General features: G+C 38.5%; 1 long non-coding RNA gene across 1 annotated transcript; it reads right to left on the minus strand.

Moving 5' to 3' along the window:
• Positions 1-1,190: 1,190 nt before the first annotated feature.
• LOC116964685 lies at positions 1,191-12,366 on the minus strand. The gene is made up of 3 exons (XR_004408884.1): positions 12,284-12,366; positions 3,845-3,849; positions 1,191-1,203 (listed from the first exon to the last, which is right to left on the minus strand). It is a non-coding gene; the product is annotated as an uncharacterized LOC116964685 (long non-coding RNA).
• Positions 12,367-14,119: the final 1,753 nt, after the last annotated feature.

Consider the following 14,119-nt stretch of genomic DNA (forward strand, 5'->3'; position numbering starts at 1 on the left):
ACATGCCTGGAAGGGATAGAGTGAGTTGGTTTTCTCCAGGTCAATCTTACCCTCTCCTGAATTTCTAACTTTGGAGCAATTTCTAGCACCCTGCTCCACTACAGCCAATATCAGAGCAGCAGGAGTCTTGGGTCATTCATGTGACAGCCCTTCCTGGAATTTTTGAATCCTAATGTGTCCTGATGGTCTGAAACTGAAAATGAACCTACTAATCTCCTGAAGCACCTCTGAATAAAAGCATGATTTTGGTGTTGTGTGGGAGCCAAACAGAAGGGACTCCCACCCGAAGAACAACATTTTCTCCTTCACACTCCAATGAACAAACTGAAAGAAATAACCTACAAAGAATACAGATATTAAAAGAAGACAACCTACTCAGACAAATTTTGAGTGTAAGAAAGTTCCCAGAAGGAGAATCACCAAAAGGACATGTTGTCCCATGGCTGGGGAATTTCCAAAGGACTGAAAAATGCATGACTGGTCCTTTGCTTTGTATCACTGTCATTGTTTATTAATTCCCTGAATAGTAAGAAGTGGCTAGAGACATTATTTCCCACATAACCACAGTGTGAAAGCACATGGATAATGCCAGGATTCACCTTCTGTCAGTTTATAAAACCAAGTGAAATAGGCATATCATCCAGAACACCTGTAATTCCAGTCAGTTGGCAAAAATACCTGAAACCTTTAATTATTTCATGAAAGGAGTGATTTCACAAGATGACAGTAATAAGCACAGACACAGAGACATACATACATTTTAAAATACTGCAGTGTATGCTTACACGTATATATATGCATGCCAAACTAAACACACAGAAGCCAGTTGTTAAAGGAATTGGCTGATTATTTCCCATTTCCATCAGCTGTCTCCTGCCTCTGCAACGATCACTCAGTCCAAACGAATGACCCTTGTGCTGTAAAGAACAGTTTGTCTTTTCAAAGTGTGATTTGTCAGCTAGGATAATACTGCCTTAGCTTTTGCACTGTCCTCCACTGCGTTCCTATATGGTTCCCTAGTACCTGGAGACCAATGAATCAAAATCATTCAGATTCCAGTTCCAGTCCCACCAATGGCTGCACATCACATAAAATGCCACTTTGGTTGTTGCTGTTTTATACTACAGGAATATGACAATGTTGTCTTTTTATACTACAAGAAAAAAGTTTCTGAAATTTTCTATTAATTTTTCCACTTCTTTCCTGAACTAACTTGGCAGTTCCAGATTTCTCATCTCATGCTTCACAAATTAAATACTATAAAAAGATGAGAGACTTTCATTTTAGGAGAGTGATATCACTTATGATTTTATTTATTTTATTTTATTTTCACTTCAGTCACAACTTTTTATATTTCCTCTTGTTGCATTTTAGGCTAAAAGAGATAATCTAAGATGACTGTGCTGTTCTCCCAAGCCACAGCCTGTCAGATTGCTGAATTATCAGTACCTAGTCAAGCAGCGCAGTAGAAACAGATCACATATGCCAATTCCCCCCTACTTGGTAACCACTTTCCAGTCACTGGAGGAAAGTACACAGTCCAATCTCTCTTTTGCATGATCAAAGTTAGTTCAACTCTACAGCTTAGCAGATGTCCTTGGGCAGCAGGTGGTCCAATGAATTATATCAGAGAAACCAATAAGTTGTGTATTATTCTGGAGACTCTTAGCCCTCTAACTTGTTAAAAGAACACATTCCCTTTTTCTTTTCTCCTTTTTTAATGAATTTTCAATAAGGCTGCCAACTTTCTTTAAAAATAGTCGTAAAGAAAATACAGCAATGAAACTGCTTTCTAAAACAATATTTAGAAATCTAACATCCATTGTTGTCATCTGGAAACAAAATGTGGGATGAGAAAATATGCCAAAAATATCCTACAAATATCATGCACATTGACATCCTTCTATTCAAGCTGTTCTGACTGGAGCTATTCTGACTTACACCAACAGGAAACCCTCCCCATATTTGTCATGTCAACACAGATCAGAAGGGAGCACAACCTGTGCTGTCAAAACCGCTTAGAAACACCCTAAAGACAATGACCACAAAAGTCACGTCACATAACTATACAGAGAAGCCACAAGTCCTTAATGCATTGTTGAGATTTTTGGTTTGTTTGTTTTTTTTTTTTTTTTTCTATTGAGAAATGACACAAATGTTGGCCAATAGTTTAACCATATCCACCTTCTTCACAATATAACTATGATTCATATTCACTTCGATTTCAACCTCAGAGTATCTATTAACAGTCATGCCTCCAGGCAGAAGTGATGTTTTATGTCTAACAAAGAGGACAGGGAGCCCAATCATCTGCATTCCATCCCTGTTTCCACAAGACTTTATTTGTGAACTTGGCAAGCTTTACATCTTCTATGTTCCTCAGTTATCCCACATGTGAAATCAGGATATCGACCTTCCCTCACTCACCAGGAAGTTGTGAAGTTTAGTTTATGTTTAAACAGTTGTTTTAAGGTGCTTGGAAGAAAGGAGTGTACATGTAAATGATTTCCTATCTGTATTAGGCTACTGATGCTGAAAAATATAATGGAATGTACACAGATGAATATAGATCTTTTTCCGTATATACAGACTCCAAATTCCAGCAGCTGCAAGAATTAACAGAAGAAATGAGGAGTGATCTGCATTTTCTTCTGTACGGTAAGAGCTATATATTACAGTCTATTTTAAACAATAGTAGAGTCATGCTACTAAAAATGAGCTAGAAAGTTATTTAGGAAAGTAAAAGGATGGAGTCTTAAGGATCTCTTCTCCCACAGTTTAACTTCCCTTTATTTTTGCTTTTGGCATACTTTAAGCCAAAAAAAAAAAAAAAAAAAACAACAACAACAACAACAAAACAAAAACAAACAAACAAACAAACAAAAAAAAAAAAAAAAAAAAAAACAAGGAGGATGGCAGCAGATTTGTATGCAGTGACAGGTTTAACAAATCTCCTGATAATTGTGTGTGACCTGTTAGGAAGAACAAATTGAAGAGTAAAAATGGAGTCTGCAAACATGTTGCTTTCTTCCTCAATGGATACCTTTCCTTCTGCATTCAGGGATTATGTATTTACTTGTCAGCAAAAATAAGTTGCTGCTTTTCACTTCTCTTAGATTTGCACAGCCAGCACAGTAAAAAGAATGTGAATTAATCTATTAGTACTTGTGCATCATCAATACATATTTTTACAGAATCCTCATGCTTTCAAGACAGCAGAGTTACATGATTAAATTCAAAATTAACACTGTGGAGGAAGAGAAGTCAGACACTCAATGGCCTTGTACTTTTTCTCCATTCTGTGAAAACTGTGTATAAAAAGCTCCCAAGGCAACATTCCCTACGGATATGCATAGGCCAGAGGAGAGTTTTACAGCCAGTTTGCAGCTACTTTTCACACAGGTATAAATGACTGCATAACATTTAAGGCAGTGCTGAGTGCCTTGTATTATTATATAATGTGTCCTCCGGAGCTGTTATGGCTTTTGATGATGCTCAAGAAAAAAAGAAATCAACTTTGTTCTGAAAACTTGAGTAAAATATGCAGAACTGGTACCTAGCAGAAAGAAGACAGGCAGGATAAACTTTGAGCTCTATGATATTTCTAAAGAGTTGTTTTCCTGGAAGGGTTGCACTTTAAGGACTTAATCATAGCTCTTGAACATCATTAGCACCCAAGAAAGGTGTCACTGTGCACATGAAGCAAACCACCCTGACAGCACTGGATAGCACTGCATGCTTCACCCTCACAACCTCCAAAACTGGACTGTCCAAGGGAAGGGGCAGGTGCCCAGTGGTGAAATTTGCTTTGTCCCACCATGGCAGTGTCTTAATGCTGGTTTACCTTCTCTCGTAAAACAGACAGAAAAGTTATGAGAAATCTGAGGCTAGAAAATCCTCCAAGCCCCTGGGACCAAACCCTAAATGGCTCCTTAAAGTGTAGACAGCTTTCAAAAAGACCTTTATGCCCTGTATATAGAGTAACATGCAGGGAAAAGTATTGAAATAAAGGGCCTAAATTGCAGAGGCCATTCATGCCAGAGTTGGGATTTCCCTTCTGTTTAAGAGTCTGTTCTGTACTCTGATGTTAGAGCGGAGATCTGGTTAGTAGTACATGAGTCTCTGCCTTGAAAATATGAGTCATATGTCTGTTTTCACTTTCTACTCAGCAGCAGAGGATAGCACATCAGAGCCAACTTCTACCCTCAGATCTACACACATGTAGCCTGCTATTTTTTTTCTGTCCAAAAAGAGGAGAATTTAGCTCTCCTTTATATTATCTCATATTTATAATCAAAACATCAGCAACATCTTGCATAAAATTTTTACCCACAGTACATATGTAGCCACTGTGACCACAAAGATACCCACACACTTAACCTGCATTGTCATTCTGAAGCATTGAAAACTGTGTTTTTCATCCTAAATGTAGATCTCTTCCTCCAAGAAAGTCGATGTTAAAAATTCCTCAAACTCCCTAGAATCTGATCCTGGCTTTGAGAAATTCCCACAATTCAGAGCAAGCTCTGTAAGTAATTCAGGTGCCTAATCACAGATGTCCTAGTGTGTCTGAAGGATTCTGCCACAGGACCAAATGCAGAACCTTTTGGGACCAACAAGACAACCTGACAGAGAAAGAGCTAGAGGCCAGGTAAGATATCCTTGATCATGTGAAAACACATCTGTGTTCAGTCAATTAAATCCCATTTGGTCAATCTTTGCACAGGTTTCTTCAGTGAGTGCTGCATTAGGTGCCTGGGGCTTTATTTGAAGAGGGAGATAGTCTATTAAAAATACAGATAAAAATCCACTGGTATATTCAAAAAGACAAGGGAATATTTCTAAAAAGCCCACTCACCAGTCCTTGGCTGCACCATTACACATCCATGCAGCTCTGAAAATACTGGTCAGAGTCTGCAACTTCTTACAAAGAATGCAAAAATCCATCTTTTATATGGTGAGAAAGCACTGTGTTTCCTTTCTGTGGCTTTACATAAGAAAAAAAAAAATTGTTATTTCTACATCTATTGCTCCATCTCTATATCATTGTTATCTCACTATAGATAAAAATACATTAGTAAAAAATGTACAGCAGTTCTAGGCAAAGTAGCATTCATCACTATTGTGTATTTCAAAGCAGATGGGCAGAAATTCACCAGTGGGACAGTTTAAAGTCTGTTGGATTATCATTTTCCCCCTCATTCACATGGCATTATGAGAGATCAAAACAAGGGGCTCCGAAAAATGCAAACTTTCAGAAAGCTACACCAAAGGAGAAGGTGAAATATAATGTGATTTGCCATTACAGCCACAAAGTCACAAAGTACTGAGAAAGAATAAAGCTGAATGTTTAACAGTATCAGGTAAGTAGGGATGGCAAAGGGGGGAGAAAATGCCTGTTAAATTACCCTTATCCAGATGTGATCAGATTTCTGCAGAAAACATGGAGCTGAAGGTAGTTCAGTTACAGCAGTGAAATTACAGTAAATGGAGTTACTCAAGTTCCTGTCTTTTAAAGACTAGTAGAAGTGTTCAATGGAGCCCTGAAATTCTGCACTGATGAGGATTTTATTAGTACATAGATGGATGAATGGATGTAAAACCAGATAAGTAAATTTGTACTTAGAGAAGAAGGATGATTATTTTGCCTAATAAAAGAGAAAAGAGTTTAGAACTGGGCTCAGTGCCCTGATTTTAAGACAAATTGATCCAGACTTCAAGATTTTCCACTATGTCAAAGAAATGAAAAAGGGTATGGCCCTCTAAAAATAAATGTGTTGCAGATAATATATGGTGTTGATACCTTTCTATAGATAAACTTCAGACAGTAGTATATTTCATGACTTAGGAAAGTCGGTGGAACAATTATGTCTGCAATTACGTAAGTCTGTTCTATTTTGACTTTAGCCTAGTTTCATTATATTTTAGGTTTTAACCCGAATCGTCATAGGCTTTAATGACTTTAACAGAGATCCTTCTAATTTAAACCAATGTCAGCAAGAGCTAAATCAAGTGCTTTGTGTTCATATGATTAAAAATAGACTTCACAGAGCCATTCAAGTATCTTACTTTTATAGCTGAGGAGTAGAATCAACAGCTTGTACCTAACACGAATGTAAGAGAAATTAATTCATTGGACAGACATTCTTCACTGCATTTTGGATGACTGCTTACAAAAAAAAAGTATGTAAGATTCTTTCTTTCCAATACCTCAGTCACTACAAATATAACTGCAAGACAAGGAGCATTAGAAAGGCTGTTTATCATATCATGAAATCCAGCCACATGAAAGATATTGCCCAAGAACTAAGATTAGAAAAGTGATACTCATATGATATAACTATGATAAAAATCCACTGACTTTATTACCACCAGAATTATTATTTTCAAAGAAAAGTAAATGGCTTCAAAGCCATCAGCTGGTAGGTAGAAAAATCACTGTGTTCTATTAAACAAGGGTTGAATGTCTCTCATTTAGTGAAATGTTGGATATGTTTGTTCCTGTTCACACCTACTGCTGGCCCACTAGCTCTGATATTCCCCAAAGGGAGTAGAGCAGCTCTGTTTTCTGCCCACCTGAAATAACCTGTTGTTTCTGTAATCTCAACACAATTTTCATGCCTGAACTTTTTGGAAGGGAAGCTAAGTAGTATACAGCACACGCAAATATAAGCCAAACTCCTACCTGCATCTTCAGCTGACAGAACTGTTCTTGTAAATTCTGTAGAACTTACTTAGGTGCAAAGATTGTTAGTTGGGAACTAATGCTACTGTAATACACAGGTGATAGCTGACTACTAACAAACCTCTTAATTTGTACCCAACTCTGTATCATAAAGTGAGGAGATAACAGCTTATGTAAGCTATAAATCAGTATCTATCTGAAATATCTCTTCTCTCTGAAGGCTAAATCACCCCAGGAAAGCTGCCCTAAAACCTGAAGCCACAAAAACAATTTTTCAAAGGCATCTAAATGACTTCAGTTCAGCTTTCTGCCATATTCAAACAGTGACATAATTGGTGCATTCAATAAGCTACTAAGCCTTAGTATTCATTGCCCACCTTTAACAGTTGTGATCCTGTCAGCTGAGAATGGGCTGAAAGAGTGTTCCTGCTCCCTTTCAAAGCAAAAATAGAACTGCTTAAACCACCCTTCAGACATGTATGCAATCTCCAAACATTAACACAGATCCTCTTTCTGGCATTTGTTCCTAACATGTTTTCAGCCCATTTGAGACAGAAGAATTATTTTATTCATCTTTTTTATTCCTGTTTCAGAGTAGCAACCACAGTATTCTGTGTGCGCAGCATCTGCCACAACATGGCACTGCCCCACATGGTAGCTCCTACTCATTGTCATAATCGTAATCTCCAAGCTTTCACCTTTCATGAGGACATGGTGCCACCAGGGACTTATGTAGCCATCATGTATTAAAAAAAAAACAGTAATATAACACTAGCGGGAAGTCCCAGCAAAAGTTCACTGCAGAAGCAGTGTTTTAAGTAGCCTGATTTCTGACCACAGTTTGAGCATGATCTCAATATTATTAAGTGATGATGACGCATGCCATATGCCGTACTGTGGCCAATGTGGAGTGCAACAGTATTTGAAAATTACTTGAAGTATGTGCAGAGGGGAGCGACTAGTGTTATCCACATGCACTAAAGAGAGCTGAAAAGCAGAATGAAACTGGTTATTCAGCTTTGCAACTGTTCAGGCAGGTGAAAGTTTACTGTGTCCGTGTGATCCAGTGTCAGCACACTAACATTGCAGAAAAAAAGTTGTAATAAATTTGGAGAAAGCCCTATAAATCTTGAAAGTTGAAAGTGTCCTTATTCTAAAACAAATGAACTCAGATTCAACTCTCCATGTGATAATTCGGTGAAGAATAGCAATGAGATGGTTTAATATGATGGAGCAAAACAATTCTCTGGGACATCCCAGGCTGACCCAGTGGTCTTCTGTCCTGGGAAACAGAAATCAGGTTTGACGCTCTAAAGTGGGTGGAAGGATGTTGTTATTCGGCAATAACATCTCAGTAACATGTTATTTTTTCTGAAGTACTTCTCTTCACACACATGATGCTGTGCATTTGTTTCTGCAGCACATTTTGCCCTTTTATAATTCTGTATATTTCAATGCAACATTTAATATACTGAGTCATCTTTTTGCCCCCGTGTTTAAGCCTCCAGTTTCAAGCTTGCAGACACTCTTGCTGGCACTTCAGCCCTGTAGAACTGGCTAGGCCCATCTTCTATGACCTATCTTGCTTCCTTGTCTGTACAAGGGGCAATGCATATTTGTAATAAAGACATGTCTCAGCAGATTACATCCCCTCTAGGGCTGTACAAACAACCTTTATCAACCTTTAACTTGCCCAATGCAACACTCAAAGGCAGGTCACAAAAAAAAAAAATCCCTTCCCATTTCTCAACTGCTTCTTCCCTGAGGCAAGCAGGAGTTAGCAGTGACCCTCAAAGTATAGACAGTGCCAGGACAACACCCTCCAGTGCAGAAAAGTAGTCTGATTTAGTCTGTGTAACAGGTAACACGACCTTATCTACTGAACGCACAAAGTAGCCAGTTCTAGTCCTTAGAGCACTAGCTAGGGACTTCAATGTTTTTTAATTGAGTGTGCTTAAATCCTTGATATTCCGTAGCCTCACTGTGGAAACCTTTGTAAGTCACTTAGGATAAGCTCCAACCTATATCAGACATCTAGTCTAATACAGCTCTTCAAAATGTCAACTGTTGGTAGCAGCAGAGGGGATCCAGGTGGGAGTCTGATCCCTGTGGAGCAAGTTCTGGGCAAACCAGGAACTGGAACAGGGGTCTGCATTCAGGTCAAAGTCCCTTTCGCTGGGGGGATTAGGTACTGAAAGTTTGTCTTCTACGTCTAAATGGGTCACTACGGACTCTGTTTACTGAATGCACCCAGAACAAGTGGTATCAACATTTGCCTGTGCAAAACATTGTGGAACATTTTTAAATACCAAACAAATGTTTAAACATCACCATCTGGTTGTAGATATATCAATACAAACAACCAAACATGATACAACTAAGTAAGTGTGTTAATCAGCGCCTGATGATTAATTCCCATGTTATTTCCCTGCTTCCCCACCATTTGGTTATTCTTATGTCTTGTAGACCCAGGGTCCTTCACTCAGGGGTTCTTCCATATGTGCACGTGCCTACATACACACACACAAGCACACAAGCATGCACATCTAATTAGCTCTAGGCACAGTGGGATTCCAGTTCCAACCAAGACCTTTGAATCACCCATATTATAAATTTCAAATAATGAAAATAATGGAAAACCCATGAACAGGGAAAAAAAAAAAAAAAAAGGGACAACTGTTGCCCAGATGCAGTCTGCCCCCAGGTCTAATTAGACACCAGTAGCTCTGCCACACACTTCATCCATCAGACTATGCTGCCTCTCACTTCAATTACAATGAGGCTGGGTGTGCAAAGTTGGATGAATACAAAAAAACATTTTGTCTTTCTTCAGCCCTGTTGGTTGGCTCAGTCATACTTCGCTGAACACAGTAATCCTACAAGCCACCATCCCTTAAGAAAAAAAAAATGTATTTCAGAGTGCCAAGATCCAAGTGACTCAAAGAAAATCACATCTTTCAGTGGTTTTGTTAGCCATATTTCCTCCCATGACACTTTTTCTTCTTTTTTATGCAGCAGAGGGTCCTGTTTTCAAAGGATGGGTTTCTCATTATCTCATCCCAATCTGAGAAAGAAAGGAAGATAGAGCAGAAATCAGCTGAAGTGATGTGTTTTTCTCATTATCCTCAACTGCCCTTTAGTATTTTGTTTCTCATCCTCCCAATCCTCTGTCAGCTGACACTCCTATTTTGGCAAAAAGGTTGCCTGTGTAAGGATAAAGAACTGAAACTGAATCTCTCCTTAAATTTCCCTGTTATTACCTATTTGTAACAGGGACTAAAAAAGACATCTTTCTCACATAAACCTGACAGCCACAAACTGTATGGATAAGTGTTTCTCCCCTCCTTCATGACTCTTTGAAACATCTTCCAGGTGAACTGTGGGAGAGATGATAGCTAGTAATGCTTTGATAATTGTGGAATATTTCCGTGAAGTGTATGTCTGAAATAGATATAAAGCCACAGTCTCTTCCATAAATACTAGTAAGAAACATATTTTATCTAATGCTAAGTGAATTTACCAGCAGCAACAGGAATAAAATGCATCTACACCACCCCAATATTCTCGTGCTGCTGAAGAATTACATATAAGAACAAAAGAGGTTTCTGTGGTTTACTGTGTGCACATTTGAACTTGTCTGTGAATGGGAATAAAATTTCAAAATTTAAATGTCAGATTTGTAATTTAAATACCCAAAGGTAGGCAAACTGGGTAGCTAATTTTCCAGCCTTCTTGTATAGTTGTAGATGAGAGATGGAATTTTTTTTTTTTTTTTTTCATTTATTCAGATATCAGAGTTCTGGACACACAGCAAGTACTGTTTTCTTGAAAAACTTCATACAAAATTATTATGAAAAAATTTCTTCAAGTATCTAAATATAAGTAGACTTTGTTCTGGCAGCAAAACTTGATAGCTGCTACAACGTAGGTGAAATTTTCCTTTTTGAGAGAAGGTTTACACTAATGACCAAATTTTTCAGATTCTTTAACTTCAACTCTAAAACTTGAACTGATTTTTGCAGTATAATTTCCAAGAAAAGTGAACCCTTTATATGTGGCACATTCTGCTTTGCAGCTCACTTTTCCTTTCTTGAAGATTCATGAAGAGGAGGTATGTGCCACATAATACTCTTCTCGACTGACCAACTGCATTGTATAATCTAATAGATGATGGATATTCTCAGGCAGCCAGGTTCTCTCCTCTGAACGTCTATAAAACAAAAATGTTATAACTCCACCTCAAAAAGAATGAATGACGGAGAAACAATACAAATGGCATCTCTAAGTTATCTGCCCTCTCCAGTGCGACCTAATTGTAAACAGAGACAAAAAGCAAGAAGAAAAAGAAACGAGATTGATAACCTGGTCTGATACATAGAAGTCAAAAGTAAACCAAGTTAATCCTGAATTCTGCACGTGCATCCCATGACAAGGAATGGAAACCCATTCCCTCAAATGGAAATGTCAGCCCTGCAGATGACAATGACAACACTCTAAGCTTTTCCTTTACTCATCAAAGCAGTTTAAATATGTTAAGATATTTCCTCAACAAGCAATACTTGCATATTGGAGCCTCATATCACTGCTACTTCAAAGCAAAGGCTTTTGAAGCATGTTCTTGGCTCTCACTGGGAGAAATCACTCATGTAACAAGGATGCAAGGTACAGTTGCAGCAGGTGTCTACACTGCATCGTATCTATTCAAATGAATTCAACACCCGCTGAATTACCTTGCATATTAAGTGAACAAAGTTGTCAGTTTCATTTGTTTTTAGATTTCCCCTGCAGATGATCTAGGGCATTTTCTATGTCCCCTTTTACAGGAGCACAATGTGGATGCAGAGAGTTTGGTGCCTTCTCTGCATTTCAAGGATGTAAAGAAGAGGCACTACAATGTCTTTGTTTGAAGATTAAACAATGTTCCCTTTCTGTACCTCTCAGTCAAGAATTCACTTTCCTCAAAGTCACTCCGAAGAATGTGCCAGTAGCTAATGGAAAGCAGTCTTAAAATTCTCTTGGGATTCCCTCTCTAGTGTTACTTCCACAGAGGTCCACATCTCCACCAGTGGAGACCAGTTGGTATGTACCACTATGACGCCTGGACAACCATACAACATCCAACTCATTACAGTGCAAATTACTTAGTGAAATTTAGAATACTTGTGTGGAGGTTTATATGAATGTGTGCATAAGGGCTAATGGTTTCTCATGCTGTCAGATGATTGGTTTTGAAATGGTTTAGTAAGAATCCCACTCTGAAGTCTCTTGATACATCAGAGAAATACAAGGAAGAAGGAGATGAGTTTGTTGCTTGTTGTGGATTAACTCCGGTAGGCAGTTAAGCCTCACACATCTGCAAGCTCACTCCACCACAGTGGGATCGGGGACAGAATCAGAAGGGTAAAAGTGAGAAATGCCATGGGTTGAGATAAAAACAGTTTCATAATTAAAAACAAACAAAGAACAAAAGAGACAAAACCAATAAAAACAAACAATGCAAAAACCCCTATTGCTCACCACCAATCAACACATGTCCAGCCAGTCACCAAACAACAGCAGCCCCAGCCAGCCTTCACACACACACATACACATGCACACCAGTTTTATTGATGAGCACAATGTCATATGGCATGGAATATCCCTTTGGTCAGTTGGGGTCAACTGTCACAGGTGTGTTCCCTCCCAGCTTCCTGTGCACCCCCAGCCTCCTTGATGGTAGGGTGGTGTGAGAAGCAGAGAATGCCTTGATGCTGTGTAAGAACTGCTCAGAAATTACTAAAATATCCCCACTTTACCAACACTGTTTTCATCACAAATCCAAAACACAGCACCTTAAAATCTACTATGAAGAAATGCATCTCTATCCCAGATAAAACCAATACATTGCTGGACCAAATAGTCTGCGGGGAATAGTGGAAAAAGATCTTGAGTGTATAGGGAAAAACTACTAGCCTAAAGAGCTTTATTCTATGAGAAATCCTAATTGACTCCTCTTTACATGAAAATGCTTTTTATGTGTAAATATTTTATCTGTAAATGATAGAAGATAAATTAAGATCATACAGAGAATGGGATTCACCTCAACTAAGTTGCCTAAAGGAGATCCTGTTCAAACAATTTGTCTGGGTTCCTCAATAGCCAAAGGAGAGCGATTGGCAATGCCAGAACACAGTTCATTTCACTTCTGTCAAATGTCTACTTGTTCTCCACCCTCTGAAAGTCCCTGCTTCTCTTCAGTAACTTCACAAGTAAGCTAGGCAACCAATTTAAATTTAACTTATAGGCTTTGGACATCTAAAGGTAAGTGACTGGAATCCCAACCACATTTGGAGAACGCCATGGGAAAGAGTCATCAAAAACAGAGGTCTGGAAAGGAAGCCCCTCTGCAATGCTCATGTGGCAGTTGCTATCAGTGTCTCTACTGTGGAGACTGATTTTCAAATGATGCATACAGCCCCAGCTCCTCTGAACCAAGCAGCACTTTTCCAGGCGGCAGCAGCTGAGGATCTGAGTCCTATACATTTTACATGAGCACTGGTGGGGAGGAAAAAAAAAAAAATATATATTTGGGGGGTAAAAAAAGCATTAACCTTTATTTTAAATTAAACATTCCGAAGTGTCAGCAGGGACCTGTGGTTGCTGAATCCTGGCAGTGGAGATTCCCTTGTGGATTTTGGAATATAAGTGTCTTTGCCAAGTATACAAATGACCTTCAATTCTGCAAGAAAACACCTATGGGTTTCACTTTAATGTTTGTTGTACCACCATATTTAGACTACAGGTGTGGTGATGCGCTCACATAAAAGGTACACATCGGTGTGTGCATATTGAACTGCTCCCCATATAACACTATTATGCTGCACTTTCTGCTTTTAAGCTAACAGAGAAATTGAGAACTTGACTTTCAGCTGAATGGAAAAATAGACCAAATGTCATTCGTTTTTGAAATGAAGGAGAAAAATGCACAAAATTCAAGGAAACTGTATTTGATTAATGTATTCTGAGAAATTCATTGTTGATGTAGGTCAGGCAAGATGGTCTATGGATTCTGGAGGAAGAGATTTGAATACACTATTAAATACAAATCAGATAACTTAAAAAATCAATTTTGTTCAAGGGAAAAAGTTCTCTCAAGCCAAAAGAGACTCAACTAATTATATCAAGAAAGTACATGTAATGCACTGTATATGCACTAGTATAGATTTTTTCATCTGTTCACAGGAACAGGCAGGTAGAAAACTATGGGAGATGAACATAGCCCACCTCAAACAGTGAATTTTATGGCCTTCTGCAGATATATGACTCTGACCTAAACTGGGGTCTGATCAATTTCCATACTGTCATTATTCCCCAAATGAGATGAAAGTAACTATAACTTACAAGCAGAGGCCAAAGCAGAAAGCTATCCCTTAACAGATGGAACAAGGACAGTTC

Source organism: Tyto alba, unplaced genomic scaffold (genome assembly GCF_018691265.1).
Source record: "Tyto alba isolate M040663 unplaced genomic scaffold, T.alba_DEE_v4.0 Super-Scaffold_40, whole genome shotgun sequence".
Lineage (NCBI taxonomy): Eukaryota > Metazoa > Chordata > Aves > Strigiformes > Tytonidae > Tyto > Tyto alba.